Raw genomic sequence first — 17,361 nt, 5'->3', positions numbered from 1 at the left:
ACACACACACACACACACACACACACATGCACACACACTGTCTCGGTATGCACGTAGGTCTTAATATTATTTGTCAGCTGGCATTGAGAGAGCAATCCATGATTTTGAATGGTTGCCTGCTGAAATATGCTTTGTAGCTTACATGTGTGCTTCTTTTATGTGCATGTGTGTGTGTGTGGTGAAGGGCTGTACGTGTGTGTGTGTGTGTGTAACTGTGTGTAGGGATGGAAGGACAAGGGTGTTTGAAGTACTGCTGGTAGTAAAAGTAGAGGGGTGTTTATGCATGTTTTTAAGTTTTGCATTTGCAGCTGTGTGTGTGCATGTGTGTGTGTGTGTGTGTGACAGTACAGAGACTTGTTCTGATGTGGGAGCTGGTGATTAAAAATTGAAAAGGTTTGAATGACACAGTAGAGAGTTTGGCGGAGCCAGGTACGATCGATAGAGCTCTGGTGAATGGGCACTACCCCTACTTGTTGGACTGGAGAGCACTTGGGAATGTGTTTGTGTGTGTGCAAGGCAGAGAGAAAGCATGCGTGTGTGTGTGTGTGTGTGTGTGTGTGTGAGGGGGGTACGCGGGGTACGCTATGCCTTTAAATAGTCAGTGAGCCGATTACACTTTAAAAGACATTATTTTCCTCTCAGCACAGCACTTTTACTCTGAGTTTGTTTTAGACCACAGTGTTAGAAAATGTCTGGATTTGTCTATCAGACAGTGGCTGTTTGCTTTTGTGGTAGTAAAGAAAATGACAAACCAACACATCATGTTCATTAGGAAAAAGAAGCACACAAATAATCAAAAGAATACGGGGTAAGAACAGTATATAGTAGAAGGGAAGTTGAGGAGTTCTTAGCTTGCGGCTTACCCAGCAGCCAGGTGCTCTCTGTCTTCGATCTGTTTGGCCTCCGCGGGGCTAAAGAAGTGTCTACACCTCACTTTATCCCCTTATAGCCTCTCACACCACAACATATCGGGGAGGGGAGGAGGAGACAGAGGAAGGGCTGAATGGAGAGGATGGAGAGGAAAGGAAAGGCGAGGAAAGGAAGATGACAGCGAGAAGGGATTGAACCAGGAAGAGACAGAGATATCTTTCAATAATGCACACACTTATTTGAAAGCCACAGAGCCCTTTTTTTTATAGTACAATAACATGCAAACTTTAATAGAAAGAATAGCAAAGAAAGAACACTGAAAATATAAATAATTATGACTAAGATCTTTAGTCTAGTGACCTAGCTTTGATAACTTTTACAGGCTTTATAATGTTCACTATTATCTATATTTTCACTTGGCTTTAGCCTGGTGTAAAATTGTATTTCTTTGCCTCTGCCCATTGTGCTCCACAAATGAGATTATTTCTGCATCCCTTGCAGCTCTGCCTCTGAGAAACTCTGTTACACTAAACCACGAATTGCTCACGTACGTCGGTTTATCTTGTCAGAGGATATGTGTAGGTGAAGCTCAGTGCTAGCCTGTTGCAGCTACACAGACGTCACACAGCTACAGCTGGTAGTCTAAAGGCCAGCATGGGTCACGCTGGTGGCTTTAAGAATCAAATGGTTTTGCAGATTTCTCTTTTCTCACTTGTATCCACGGGGAAAATAAGAATGTTTTTGCATGTGTGTTTCTCGTTATAATGATATCACCAAGCATTTAATGCAGTTCAGCTTCTTTTATTTTCGGTGGCAGTGTAACATCTTGTCTCCAACGCAGGCGTGATGCATATAGGCTAGATGGAAATATAGGGTTTTATATTTGTTGTTAGCTTTCAGCCAACTGGCGCCGTGATTTCAGCAATTAATGCTAACAAGGCTAACAGGCCATTTTAGATGATGCGTATGTGGAGGAGGGAAAAAAAAAAAAAAAAGATCCGCACCATTAAGCAGGGGCTCTCTATGTGGAGAAAAAATGGACAGCTCACTATTATACTCTTCATTTTTAAAGAACTATCCATTACTCCTTAGATGTTAGTGCAATCTGAAAATGTGCAAAAAATGACTATATTTAACAGAGTTTTTTTCTGTCTCAACTGCTAAGACCCAAACTAAATTAAAAACAGCCATGAAGCTAAATCTTTTCATGTGGGGTACTTTTGGACAAATCATTTTAAATTAGGGCAGCATGTTCCAATAAGCATCTGGTATGGGATTGCTATGGAAAGTTTGCTAACATCAAAAGTTAAAAGATCATATTTTGTGTTTTTGTGTAAATGAGACATGAGGGACTACAGTGTGTCATACTTTTAACAAACCACAAGTCGGGCCAACAGCCACATTTAGCCAGCACTTAAACGCTGTTGTTCAAGAGATAATCACCATTACTGCTGCTAGGGAACTTTGTTATGGTTTGAGTTAATCAGGTATTGATTACTGTTTTTTGGTTATCAGAAGGTGATTTTTTTTGTTGCTATTCTCCTCAAGGAGGTCAGAGTCAGGGTCTGACCTCTGACCTCCACGGGTCACAGGTCACAGGTCAGGGTCAGCTACACAAGAGGAACACTTAAAGCAGTCGGCTGCCTCTTAAACCACTGGAACCGCACTGTTGAACTACACATATATTATTAAGTTTAAGTTTTATCTTCCACAAATGACTTTACATACAACTGTGTACTCTGCAGATTAAGCATTGCACCTCTATATCATTATCAGATTGTTTTAAAGAAAAGGATCACAATTATGGTTTTTAAATCCACTCCACTCATTCCATTTTCTTGTCAAAATCTGGCGCCTACATTACCCACAATGACAGCTGACAGTCCAGGCACTTATACTAGTAGTGGCTGATGTAGCCTGGAGCTGCTAGCCTAAAGCCGAGGTGTTGAGCGGGCTACAGAGGTCTGGTTACCTCATTTCTTTCTACTACTGTACAGTGTGTTAACGTGTCAAAGCGAGTTGTTTGGCCTTCAGTCCTTAAGTCTTTTTCTGTGCGTACCTCAATTAGAATAGGCTGTGGAGTCTTTGTTCACAGCAGTGCCCGGAGCATCACTCACACTAACTCCCTTTTGAAATCCATTTGTTGGAGTGTCTTCTGGTTGCTCAGCAGGCTCCGGTGCAGCCATACTCTGTTCTCAACCTTTGTCACGAGTCATTCTCTCTTTTTCTCTCTCGCAGGTTTTTTTTTTTTCCTGTCAATCTTTGTGCTAAAAGCAGAATATACTAAACTTAGTATCTCCAAGGCAATCTGTGATGCATCTGATCTGCTGGACAGCATAATGCTTCATGTATACACTGTAAGATTTGATTTTTATTATAAGGGTGGATGCTCTATTATTCAATGATAAGAAAACGATCGAATATCAGCTGTGAGTGTTTTTATGAAGGTCAAAGAATTTAATCAAAAAATATTTCAACGATGACTGTTGTGCACATCATGTGTATTATCACACAGGTTGCATTTTTGTTTTAAACCCCTTAATGTGCTCTGAATGTGGTTTTAATATGCATTTATGGTTTGTGTTTATGAGGGACACTTAAACTAAAAAGACCTTGCAGTGAAGATAAGATAAACATGCGCTTTATTGTCTGGTTTCAATATAAATTTGTCTCCCATCCAGTGTCTAACTCGGCAGTTGCAGTCACATACAAAGAACACCCGAGGCAAAGGAGAAGTGCAGGAATGTGTGGAAATGTAGCTGCTAATGTGCTGACAGCTTACACCATGTTGGCCATCCACACTTAAAACTCAAGTGTGGCTTCCTGTGTACCAAGTTATCAAATCAATTTCTTTATAAGGAAATGTTTGATTTTGCGAAACCACGACGGACCGGGATGCCGTTTTACCGTGTGATGTTCACCACAAGAGACTTACTCCACAAATAAGACGTTCACAAAATGCAGCAGCATGGTCGACACATGTGGGTTTTGATAGGTCGCCGGTATCGTACGGTTTGATCTTTTAAGTTGCGTCGACAGCCCGCGAGAAACGGCTGCGTATGTTGAGCGCCGTGTTAACTCCGGGTCGTTTTGACAAAGTGTAAACACTCAATCTCCCCATCAAATTCCATTAAACCCAGTGAGAACACAAACACACACTCCAAAAAGAAGCCCCCAAGCAGCGGCATTAAACAAGTGCTCTCATTTGGACATAAATAGTGTGATCTTGCTCTCATAAATCACGCTGAGATTGTACATTTGGCCCGGGCAAAGGCTTCAGGTTCGCACACCCCTTCTGTAAACAGGTTCTCCTTCAGCCTCTCACAACTTCAGTATGAGACGGTAGACGTGTGAGACTGTGTTTGTGTGTGTGTGTGTGTGTGTGCAAGGTTACCAGGCTTGATCCATTTTAAAAAGAGTCTTTCTGTAATCAAAAACAATAACCACTCAAAGCGTAAACTCTTCCAAAGCCCCCCCACTCCACACTCCCCCGCCCTTGCCTTGAAGTATGAAATAATATTCTGTGTGTGGGCCCTGGCCGAACGCTGAGAACGCAAACATTTCACAATAAAGTTGTTTAAATAAAGGCCTTGGCATAGATGGCTGGGAGATAGAGGACATGCTGCGTTAATTACAAGCGCCCGTTAAAATAAACCGCCGGTATAAAATATGACTCTCTCCCTCTCCCATTCTTGGGGATTTGAACCTATAAAATGTCAGCGAGGTGTGTACCTCAGATGTGCTGTTTGGAGACCAAACACAACAGCAGCCCTTCTGGTTGGAGATTGAAAAAGAGAGATAGACACAGAAAGAAAGAGAAAGAGGGAAAGGGGGGCCAGATCCGCAAAAAAACTCAACAGAGCTCTACAATCAACAAAGAAAGCAGTGTTTACTCTGCATTTAAAGACTTATGAATTCTTCTCGCCCCCGCCTTGCCGTTGCGTGGCATTAACCGAAAGGGAAAATAGCCCAGTTAAGCGCCCGGTTTATTATTCTTCAAACTCTTGTCTGAAAAGTAATATGCTTTAAAGGCACAGTAAATGTACTGGTGCTCTCCCCCTGCATCTGTTTCAGCCTTTCCCTTACCAAGCGGTATGTGTGTGTGTGTGTGTGTGTGTGTAAGTGAGTAAAGTTACATCGAAAAGGGAGATAGCGAGAGCAGAGAGAGAGAGAGAGAGAGCAGAGAGATGGATTATTTTTCCTGAAGCGTGGACTTAAGTTTCTGCTCTCTGCTGCTGGGTGGCCCACTCCTCTTTAGCCGTGTTAACATAAGAATAGAGGGGTGGCCGGGGGGGTAGGGGGTGAGGCAAGGGAAGGGAAAGGGAGGGGAGGAGGGGTGGGGTGGGGTAGCTGGGTAGCTGGTTTAAATTATTCTGCGCCTCCGCTGCTGCATAGCAGGAGCTGTTGTTATCCACTTAGAACATCAGACGATTTGTTCCTTCTCCCTCTCTCTTCTCTCCCTCTCTCAACCCTGTGGGCGTCTTTATTCAGGACCCTTTGTACCAGCGTTATGTTATAACGCCCGGCCCGGCCCGACCAGGGTGCACCTCGCTCCCTGCCACTTGTATGCTTCAGATAAAAAAAAAAAGGCTTTTAAAATGACTTGTGTTGCTTTGGAATATGCCTTCGCCCTGCAAAAGCTCCATATCTGATTTTAAACCTCTCAAAAAAAAAAAAGAAAAATTTGTTTTTTCTAGTTGAGCTGCAGGGTGATGAGTTTTACCTCCAACTGAGCTAAACTAGTCATCAACCCCCCTCTCCCCCCCTCCCTCCCTTTTAAGTGGAAGATTCTGCCCCTGAGAGGATCACCTAAAAACCCCTAAATATTAAACGTTAACTTTCCGTACAGCAGGCTGTCATCCAAGCTCAGTGACGAGTGCTGTGACGCTTGCAGGCCCAGATGAGGAATGCAGTTATGAGGAGATGTTTGTATACATTCAGCCTGCGCCTTGGAAAGCAGCGATGGTGGTTGAGCACAGCTTAAAGACATCTGGATGCGATGAAATGCCATTTGTCTAAACAATCAAGAGTCTTACCAAAGCCACCCAACGTGCGCTGTGCTTTTAGTACATACTTGTGCAATGTGCTTCAACAAAAAAGCGTTATTGACAAATATTTCATTGCGACAGCCTCATGAGATCCCGAAACGAGATTTTTTTTTTTTTTTTTTTTTTGTGCATCATTCCAGCTTTCAGCTGTAAACATAAAACATTAGTGATGGCTGTGTACTTGCGGATGGATGAGATGCAGTGAAGTTCATTTTGAAGGGTGTTGGGATGGGGAGGGGGGGGGCGAGGGTTAGAAATAAAGAGACATAAAACCATGTTGGCATGTGATTATAAATAAGACCGAGGCAAATCAGTGAAATCGTAATCTAAACGCTTAAATTTAATGTTCATTTTTCTTGCTGAAAGGAAGGAAAATGGAGAATAATAACCACTCATATTTTGTGGTTGACCATCGCTGCAACAATGCATTCGAGACAGTTAAAATGAACTTGACTCACAAAATAGAATGTCAACATGTCCGCTCGCATTTCTGTGCAGGCTAAAGACACAAAGATAAACATCAAGACAGAGAAAGAGGCATCGTCTGTCAAAAGAAATGCCACACCTATAGATTTATTTTCTCCGTAATTCCTTTTAAACAAATGGTCTGGGCAGTCGTGGCAGCCAATGCTCTGACTATGCCAATGTTGTGTGTGTAAGAGTGTGTGTGTGTGTGTGTGTGTGTGTGTGTGTGTGTGTGTGTGAGGTGGTGGGAGTGGAGGGGGCAGGCAGACATGACTGGGATAATAAGCGTCATGGAATCTAATCAGATTTCTAAGAGGAATTGATTGTTGTGAGGCAGCCGGTGCAGGAGTGGGGTTGACAATAAGCTGAAATTTAAGTGTTAATTTTTATGCTAATCCTCTGGCATCTCTGTGTGATGCAATTTGGTCCAGCAGCCCCTCGACTTTGCGCCGCAGATATGAAATTGTCCCGCGCACAGAGAAAATGTCAGCTTGCCAGACCCTGAAAGCTTGTAATTTATTAGGTATGTTTCTATTAGTATGTGTCACAGTTGTTAGGGAGCCACATGCGCAGGCAGGCAGCCACACCACCTCGTTCTCTCCCTCCCTTCCCCTCTCTTTCTCTGTATCTCACTCTTTCTATCCCTCTACCCCAACTCTCCTCATTCTCCTTTCTCCATCTTTTTTTTTTTTTTTTCTAAAAGCATTGCCATCCACTTCTTTAGCGCACACACACACACACACACACACAGACACAATGGCACACACCATGCTTGTTCTTAAGATGGTTTCGGCTCAGTGGCTGCTACACTGGGGCCTTAATGTATTATCATATATCGGGTGGTCCTTGCCCCCTGGACAAAAGGCTATTTAATACAATTTAATGACATTCCCAAGAATGAGAGATGGGGGGGTGGGGGGGTTGGAGGGGTAGAAAGAGAGGGATAGAGTAAGAGAATAAAAGAGAGAAGGAGGGAGGAGGGGGGAGGGAGGGAAGGGGGGAGAAGTGGAGGAAAAATGAAAGGCAGAGGCCCAGATGAAAATAGCATCTGTGTTTTTCATGGCTCACCCATGCAAACATTGCAGTGTAAAATGCGTGACTTTCCCTCCTCTTTCTCTCCGTGTGTCTCTGCCTCAGTGTCTCTCTCTCTCTCTACCTGCTGAATCAAATGTAGTCAAGGGCTTGATAGAGCTAAATATAAGCAGAGCTGAGAAAACACTTTGTATCTAGGCCTGACATCCCACCTAACCTGTTACGAGTCCTGGGATAAGTACTCAGATATTCAGGTGCTTAAATAAAGGTTTTAATAACACAATGTCAAAAATACTCTGTTATATGAGGGAAAGGCCTTCATTAACAGTACTGTCTCTGTGCCCATCCCTGTTTCCTAAAAATGACATTATATACTACAAATTTGCAAATATGTAAGAAAGACAGACTCAATGTTGTCCATTAACAGAGTATGGAAAGATTTTTTTTTAAATGAATCTGCAAAACTGCTGCAAAAACAGGAATACAGCTAAACACTTGGGGAAGATTGTGGTTTTGGTTTGAATATCGCAATCTCTCTCTAACCTTAACCAAAGTAAACTTAACTACGCTCAGGTCACAGGACACAGAGCAGGGCCTCTGGTGTCAAGGTCCTGCACTTTGAGTGTGCTGTGTATGTAGCACTTTGTGGACAAACCCACACAGCAATTATGTTTCCTTCAAAATGTATCAAGCAAAACCAGCTAGTAAAAACTGAATTTTTAGGAGACAGAGTTGCTGGGATCTGTATTATTAAAACCCAATTGCCACTTTCAGCAACCAGCGGTGTTGCCAAATCAACCAGGACTGAAATCTCGGGGATTTTATCCACAAAAGCATCCAAAGTAAAAGTATTCAGAAGGTTAGAATATTATATTTATTTTTCTATTGTAGCTGGTTGAGAGGGAGCTAATTTGAACTATTTAAATGTTGATCACATTTTGTAAGTTCATCATACATGTTGTATGAACAATCTAAATCTGCAGAGTAACTGGTAAACAAATATATCCAATGAATTTAGCAGATAGAAAAAGTATAAAACAATATTTTCCTCTGAAAAGTGTAACAGAAGTACCTGTGTAAAGTGGACAAAAATGAAAATACTCAAGTGATGCAAAAGTACTTCAGAACTGTGCTTAAGTAGAGTAAGTAGAGTACTTTTCACTCCCTGTTACTGAACAAACTACTCAAATACAAAAAATTGCAATCACTCATGTCAGTGATGACATGAGAAAAGGACAGAAAAAAGAATCAGGGATACACGATGTGTTTTAAAAAGATTTTCCTCATTTTTGAGTTTTCAGTCAAGACACTACTTCCTCCTAGAACACAATTGTATTTTATTTTTAGTCTTTATGTTTAAACACTGCTGAAGTCGCTGCTGGTGTGTTGAGTGGTACTAGAAAGCCAGTCAAAACTGTACTCAGTGGGCCCAGAAAACACACTGAAAGGTTTGGATGCAATTCACATATAGGTCAATTAAATGCAACAACATCTGCTCTCTCCCTACCATTTGCATATAGCATTCATATGTTAATGATGTCCCTTGTTTTTTTTTTTTTTTTTTCTGCATGTGTGTATGTGTGCATGTGTGTTTGTGTGTGCTGTTTGTTTCTCTCTGTGTATTTTTTTTTTCCTGTACTTCCTCCCCTCCTCCCAGTCTCTTTGTATCGCCAAACAAAAAGAGATGCAGAAAATTTGGATTCATACTTCCCCTTTTCGAAAAAACCAGATACGCCCGTCCTATTTTCACTTCCTCTCGCCTGACGATTAAAGGGGAGGTTAGACGAGTGCCACAGTTGTTCTATTGCTGTGCCCCTGATTTCGACAAGAAGCCCCTTTAACAGCAGAGAAGGCGAGGCCCTATCTCTTCCCCAAGCAGCTTAATGCCTTATAAATCAATGATGACACAGATGGACTAGCGATAATCTATTTAGAATGCCTCACAGCAAATATTGTTGTGCAGATGATTAGACAGCCAGTTATTTTAACTTAGACCCCTAAACTCGATCTTCCGCTTCTCATAATGCTCCTCACATTTACAGTGGTAATTTGGGATTTGACATTTTTGTTATTTGAAATAAATTTGTCAAAAAGAAGATGTTTTTACAAAATGCAATAGATGAAAAGTGAAATCAGGTTGTGGCAGAGAGTGTGTAGCTCCATGATTGAATGTGTGTGTGTGTGTGTGAGAAGGGGGAGTGTGTGTGTGTGTGTGTGTGTGTGTGTGTGTGTGTGTCTTGGGTGGCATGGGCAGCTTGAGGAACAAAAGACATGAAGAGGTGCTGGTGTCTGTGCCAAGGCCATAATGATAAGGCATGTTTCTTTAAAGAAGGGGGAGACAGACCTTTAGCAGAATTGTATCTCCGGGGCATTTGTGTGTGTGTGTGTGTGTGTGTGTGTGTGTGTGTGTGTGTGTGTGTTTTAGACAGTCTAGTGACACAAGGGGGGTTAATGGCAATCCAGGGTCTCTGCCCCTTTTCATGGTCGATGGGTCTCAATTTAGCGTGCGAGGGTGAAGAGGAGGAGGAGGAGGAGGAGGAGGAACGGGAGAAGAAGAAGAAGAGGAGGAGAAAAGAGCAGAGGAGGAGTGCGAAAATGAAGTGGAGGTTGTCAGACGTGGCAGCTGCTCGGAGGCCCTGATAAATATAAGCCCTTATTGATCGGTTGAAAATGAAAGATCCCCGAGTGGCGTGCAGTATTTAGCTTCTTGTCTGCCTCGCGTCAGCGGTGGCCTTGCCTTGGAGGGATAGATTTTCAGCTGTGCCTCCGGGCACTGCAGCGCGCCGGCTTTGATTTCATCTTTAACCTTTTTCGGCTGCGTTCCCTTGACCTCTGCAGCGTCGTTCGCTGAATTTGTTACATTTCCATCTTGATATCGAACCCCCCTCCCCCACCTTGTCTTCTTCTGCTCCTCCACCTATCACCCTCTTCTTCTTCTTCATGCTGCAACCCCCTCTGTCCATCTTCCTCTTTGCCTCTTCGGGTCAGGTATTTCATTATCACCTCCTCTTCTAATCTTTCCCCTCCTCTGTTTCTCCCTCTAGGTGGCCATTCCAGTAAGCAGTAGTCAGTCAGGAGTGACAGCGAGAGGCCACTTGATCCTAACAGACAGGCTGCACTCCAGTATGCTGTTGGTGTGTTAAGGTAAGCTCACACACAGTTCGTACCTTTCCCTTTAGCCCTGTAGCAAAATGTCCCCAACTTGAGGATTTTCTACATTTCTCTAAAGCCTGTATGATACTTTCTACTCGCACTTTAAAGATAAAAGAACAACATGCACACATAGACTCACACACTCCAACTGTTCTTCATTCACTCACCATTTAGTCTTATCCCCAAAGGCACTCTGTCTTAAACCACACACACACACACACACACACACACACACAGACACAGACAGACAGTCACACAGCTACATTGCACTGCTGCTATGTGCGCAGACAGAACTTGTAACAATCTGGATTGTGATAATCTATGATAATCATCCGCCACATGCCACCTAAAAACACACATGGGTGGCATTCAGCACCCACACTGGCACATTGCTTCAGTGCATCTCGCCTCCCTCTGCCGCTCTCTCCAATGTCACTACCTCCAGCGTCAATGTCACCACTATACTCCTTATTTCTCTTTTATGTATGAGGAGCTTGCGCCGTAACGCACCACAAAGGGGGGAAAAAAGGAAGGAATCTTGAACAATTTATGTTTGGCATTAGTGTAATTGAATCCCCACTCGTATATCAAAGTAAAAAGAAAAAAAAAAAAAAAAAAAAAAAAGTTGCGAGGTGTGGGTGATATAAATGCGAGGTAGGGATCCATGAAAACACAGATCTGTCCCTCCCCTTTTCCTTGTCTTCTGAACAATGTCTCCCATCTCTTTTTTTATTCTCTCCCTCTCTCCCCTCCTTTAGCTAGATGGATGATAAATTCCCAGCCGGAGAGCCAGCAACAGCTGTTGGCAGACAGGCCTGATATGAGAATAGCAGCATAGGATGAGCAGGCATTAAAAATTAATATGCTATTTAGCCTAGGTGTATTTTAGGTATTTGACATTTTCATGTCCGGGACAGACTAAATTTATTCATAGTACAGAAAAAAAAAAAAAAAAAAAAATAAGAGGAGAGGAATGGGTGTGTGTGTGTGTGTGTGTGTGTGTGTGTGGGCGTGGGGGGGGGGTGGGAGGGGGGTGGGGGGGGGAGAAAGGTGGATGCAGGGAACACTAAGTGAAGGCCATTCTGGTTTTATGGTCACCCTGGTTCACCTTGCCTCCCAACACAGCAATAAGCATGGGGGAGTTTGACTACACCTTATATGTCTGCTTCACAGTACAATATGACAAGGCTGGTAGTAATGATCACATTGCACACGAATGGAAACTGTTTTCCAGCAAAACTCCTTCACTTACTACTACTCATGGGTCTCATAGGTCTGGCTTAAAGTTTAGCGTATGTGCAAGCGGTGCTATAGCCAGGCAAACATCTAAATGTTGAACAGATGTTGATACAATACCTTGTACAAGTGCTGGAAACATGTGTACTCCTCTTTTTCTGCTCTCTGCACTGACTTTTATGACTTCTGATATTCACCTAAAACAAGATTCAGAACTGATTAATATTCTCTTTTCTGCTTATTTTTTATTTTTTTCATCAGAATCTTTTCTTTATTGATAAAATTTGAATATTTATTTCATTCTTGAACTCGGAAACAGCAGTTGGACAAGAAATTATCAGCGCAAAGTCCATTTAACATTGTGTTTCTGATGCTTTCAGCCTTATATCATGGCCTTCCTCAGTGGATGGAGTTGCTGAATTGATGTGGACATGTTTTGTCTGTTGTGTTGTCATGTGGCAAAGTAAGGTCATTTAGCCACTTGATAACAGGCTGTCGTACATTTTAATCCAAGTCCATCCTACATATAACCACCTGTTATCAGGTGAAATTCCATACTACTAAATGTGAGTAAATGAAACTAGTGATAAGATTTTCTCATCAAAGCTATATTTACATTCTAGTCAAAGTTGGTTTCTTTAAACCATGAACACAGTCTTTTTGTAAACTTAACCAAGTAGTTTTCATGCTTAAAAAAACCCAAACCGTAACCATAGAGGTGTCAGATCAGATATGGTCATATGAATATTTCCTGTGACCGCCCATTATTTTGGTCATGTCAACAGGAAACCCTGCATATAGAGACACTAGATCAGCAAAGACTAGACTAGGCAATGATAAACACTGTCTACATTTCCTTTTGGGTTGAACATTAAAAAAAAAAAACATAGACAACATAACATTACTAGTTTATAAGATGGCCTGTCAAATCTTTAGGAATGACGTGTTAGAGCCAAACTCCTGTCAAACTGTACATTTTAACACCAGGACATCAGGTTGACAATTGTACTCAATACGCTAACAAATAAGACCACATTTGGAGTTAAAGATTTGGAACAGTTAAGCTTAGCTTTTCAACTTCAGAAGCACAATATACGTAAAAATGGAGTCACATGCTGATGAGGAGCACAAAAGAAATACTGTAAATGTAGAGTAGCATTTTCCAGTATTCTCATTTAACCAGATTAGAAACTTAAATACCAGCTTTGATTACAGACTGAAATACTCAGCAATGTAAACCATACATTCTGTTCAATTTTAAACATGATTAAATGCAATTCAGCTGCAGAATACACTGCACAAACAGAGATATCTTAGACGTTGGCAATAAGATGAAGCCGTACATGTATCTGTTGTATATGTTTTGTTCTGGAATCTCAGACTCTCTTTCCAAAGGCCTGAGATTAGGAAGCTGCTTTACTGCTACTGAGCTACTGTACTGCAGTTTAACACAAGACCCCTGGAGGTCCATGCAGGAAAAGTACAAGTCTCATGCAGAGCCTTGCTAGGACAGTCCTCTCTCTCTCTCTCTCTCTCTCTCTCTCTCTCTCTCTCTCTCTCTCTCTCTCTCTTTATTGCTCCATCCCTCCCTCTCTCCCTCTCCCTCCCTCCTTGGTGATTAATGGCTTATGCTACTCTAGTACATCTCTATATCCCTCCTCATCCCTCCCTCGCTAATCGTTGTGAAATCTTAGACATGGCCTGAACTTGGCCTCCTGGAGAAAAAAGGGGGGGGTGGGGGGGTGGATTGGATTGGATGCGATTGGAGGGGTGCAAACTCCACCTGTTACAGCATTCATATCTTCTTTTTTTTCCACTTTTGGCCTCTTCCTTGATATGACATCTCTTTTACAGTCTTCATATAGCCTTCAAATGGCACAGATTATTTTACCTTTTAACTTTTGAATTTTAACCAAATTTAGGTCAGTATGTTGGGGGTGGGTGGTGGGGCGGCACACTCTCTCCCTTCTGATGAAGACCATGAGATGCAGCTGAAAGCTCCCAGAAAGTAAAGATTGTTTTGTGAAAGCACTAACCCGAAAGCCAAGAATACATTTTCACATTCAAATATAAGTAAAATTGTAGGGTTGCAGATACTTTCCAGGTAACAACTTATCCAAAAAGTCTCGTAGAAATGAAATAGTAGTGGAAAAGCTGGATTTACACCCATGTTATCACAACCACAGTGCATACACCTGTGTTCACTCAGCAACCAGCAGGTAGGACTATCACAACAGCGCATCAGTATCACTTCTCATTGTCTTATTTATACCCCTGGTTTAGCAATTACTCGTCTTCCACCCTTCTTTTCTCACTGTTTTCACCTCTTTGTCTGCTTATTATTTCACTATTATAATTATTTTATTCCCTTTACTTCCACTCTCACCCTCCCTCCCGCCTCTTTCTCTCCATCTCCATTGCTTCCACACTCGGCAGCAACTTCCCGTCGCTGTACAGCACTGTACTGTACATACGCTGACTGTTATTACCTTGGGGAACGTTTAGCAGCTCCGTGTTTAACACTATAACCTCCGCTACATCAGCAGAGGCAACGAAGAGAAAAACCTGGGAGGTGGAAACCAGAGACGGCTCGTGTTAGGCAAGGAGCGTTCGACTGATCACCTCGATAGAGACGACAAGAGAGAGAGGAAGAAACAGACAGAGAGAGAGAGAGAGAGAGAGAGAGCATGTGACAAGGCTGCTTTATTCCACCCTATTGGATGATCAGTGATTCTTAAGGGGAGGGATAATTTCTTGCGATATCTCTCACTACAAAGTAAATAGAAATCAAAGCCTTCTTGCTCCAGAGACAGAGGCACTATATGAAAGAAACTATCTTAACAACCTCCTTCATTTCTGCTCTTTCTTCCTACTGTTCTACCCATTGATTTCACGTAACCGGTGTTAAGTGAAACTATTTGAGAGGCAATGGATCCACTTGACTTTCTGTCTCGGAGGCAGGCAGTGATTGGCTCCACATACAATTGAATAAAGCTTCTAGTAAATCCATCTTTGGTTGTACTTGTGTTTTTATTATCCCTAATTAAGTGATCAGACTTTGTTTGATATCCATTCAACAATTAAAAGTTAAATTGAGACATCAAGTTAGGTTTTTTTTTCCTGCGGTTTTCAGCGCGTCACAATGGCCAATGTGCCTTTCACTCCGCAGCCTCTTGGCAGATTACTGTCGCTCCCTATCATTCACATACCCCCACCCTCCCCTGACTAACATATTGTACACATCAACCAGCCCCCCCCACCACCCCCCTCCTTCACATCCCCCACCTTACCCAGCATCCCCCTCTGCACCCTACTCGTTCCCCAGATCTCCCTGTCAGGGATCTGTGGGCGTTGATGTCTGTCTCAGGAGTTTTGGTGGTGTGAGGGGGGGGTGCAGCTTGACACGTAGGAGGACTACCAAAGGAGTCAAAACTGAGTCCATGTCCATCAATGTGTTTGTCCACATGGACCAAACATTGATAGCAGTTCAGGGAGAGACAGGGAGGGACTGTCAGATGATTATTAAAAAAAACGAAAAAAAAACATTTAAACAGTGTTCAGGGGGGTTGGGTGCTCAGACAGGAGCTCACACACAGTCACATACACATACATCCGCTCAGGGGTTTCTCTCTCCGTCCCAGGATATCATGTTGTAAATGATATATGGACTTGGCTGTCTCTCCACACCTCGCTCTTGTACGTTTGTGTGTTTAGGTTGACTTATCTAGATTCCACCCCTGATTCTGATTCTTCCTATTGCCCTCTCTATGGGCTGACCCGCCACTTCCCTGTGTGGGATAGACAGAGATGGATGAGCAGAGGAAAAAGTAAAAAAAAAAAAAAAAAAAAAAAAAAAAAAGGAGGTGCGTCATTCCACAATTCCACAAAAGGCTTAATGTGTTATCAAAGTAACTTCCAGCATATTAGCGACAAGAAGCCCCAACCCCCTCATATCCTCTACCCCCCCCCCCCCCCCCCCCCCCCCTTCTCCCAACACCCACCGCCTCCCTCTCCTCCTTTGTGGCATTGCTCGCTCGCCCCGGCAAGCTTCCTGAATTAAACTGTCGGCTTCCTGTTCTTTTATATGCACGGCCACATCTGGGGCGCCCGCTCGCAGGGCCCCGCCGCTTAATAACAATCACCTTCCCTTTCACTCGGCCCTGATTGTTTCTAATTCGCCCTGACAGATAGTAGCTGACAAGCCGCCCGCGCCTCCCTTCCTCCGTGACCCGAGCTCACTCAGCACACTTATAAGGCCTGTCATTTTTAATATTTGATTTTCACTTCGTAAAAAGTTATGTGTTTTAGAGCTGCCACAGCCACAGCCACCATCGCCAGCCCCCCCGTGCCCCCCCCCTCCCTCCCCCACCAACCGTATGATGAAATCAGTATTTAACTGAAACCACGGCGAATGGTCGTCTATCCCTCCCTTCTCTCTCCCTTCTTGGCCCTTTTTACTCCATCCTTTTTTTTAAAGCCTCCTGCTCCCCCATCTCTTCTTCCTCCTCTTTCATTAATTGTCTTTCTTTCTTTCTCTCTTTCTGCCCTCATCATTTCCACCCTCTCCTTTCTTTCTGTCTCTTTCACTCAATCTCTTCCTCTCTCTTAGTTTATGGAGACAAGGCAAGTGGGAGAATGTTGCAGCGGGATTGTACAGACTCATATGTAAGCCAGTCTCTAACCCACAGTGAGCCACCTCTGCAGCCACATTCATCCAGGCGTATACAGTACAAAGCCACACGGCTAAGAACAGAGCTGTGCGTATTGACAAATAACCGGCGTCCACAACCGTCTGTCAGACATGCAGCTTACTGGCTTCCAGCGTTATTTGCTTTCCATTGATTCCCATTAAAGGTATATGGAGCCATGTAAAATGCATATCAGGTAGGCTGATCATTAAATGAAAGGATGGATTCATTGACAGCTTGACGGATGACATTTTGCGGAGCGATCCATATAACCCTTCAATAAAAACACAATTTGGAGCTTAAGGAAAAGAAAAAAAAACAAGGAAAGAAGGCATTTAAGATGGAGGAGGGGAGAAACTTAGAGATGAGAGGATGGATAGACAAAGCCATCTTCACTACCACTCACTATTAACACAACATTAAAACAGGTGACCATCACTGAAATCTTGCACAAATGCCCATAGTCATTTGTAGCTCTTATTTATGCATTCTTTTTTTGTTTTTAAAAATCCCTTTTTGGCATTTTGCCTTTCTTTGATAGTCGATAGTAAAACTATGTAGTGGATGTTGAGGTGGTGGATAGGCATGTTTCACATTAGACTTTCAATGTGGGAGACCAGAGCTGGCGTCACATCAAAGACCTGTAGTTCATGTTTGCCCTTTTATTACAGTAACTATAACCACAGTCTTTGCCCAACCCCAACCATAGTTTATTTGCCATAATCACAATCTTTTCCTGACCTTAATCATACCATAGATGCAATCTGCAGATATTGTTGAAAGCAGGACTATAAAACTTAAGTATTAGGTGTAAAAAACTTTGTTATTGAATGTAATTCTGGGTTATATATAATTGTCCAATTTCAATG

At 42.7% G+C, this 17,361-nt stretch overlaps 1 protein-coding gene across 10 annotated transcripts in view; it reads left to right on the top strand.

Annotated features, from left to right (window-relative positions):
- Positions 1 to 17,361, top strand: part of znf536 (zinc finger protein 536) — a 364,930-nt gene that overhangs the window by 207,230 nt on the left and 140,339 nt on the right. For all 10 annotated transcript variants that reach the window (XM_067596536.1, XM_067596502.1, XM_067596520.1 and 7 more), the window contains one exon: positions 10,460 to 10,559. The gene's annotated coding sequence lies outside the window, so the exon portion shown is untranslated. The remainder of the gene's footprint in view (positions 1 to 10,459; positions 10,560 to 17,361) is intronic.

This window comes from Thunnus thynnus, chromosome 1 (assembly GCF_963924715.1).
Source record: "Thunnus thynnus chromosome 1, fThuThy2.1, whole genome shotgun sequence".
NCBI lineage: Eukaryota > Metazoa > Chordata > Actinopteri > Scombriformes > Scombridae > Thunnus > Thunnus thynnus.
This window is presented reverse-complemented; position numbering and strand designations above follow the sequence as displayed.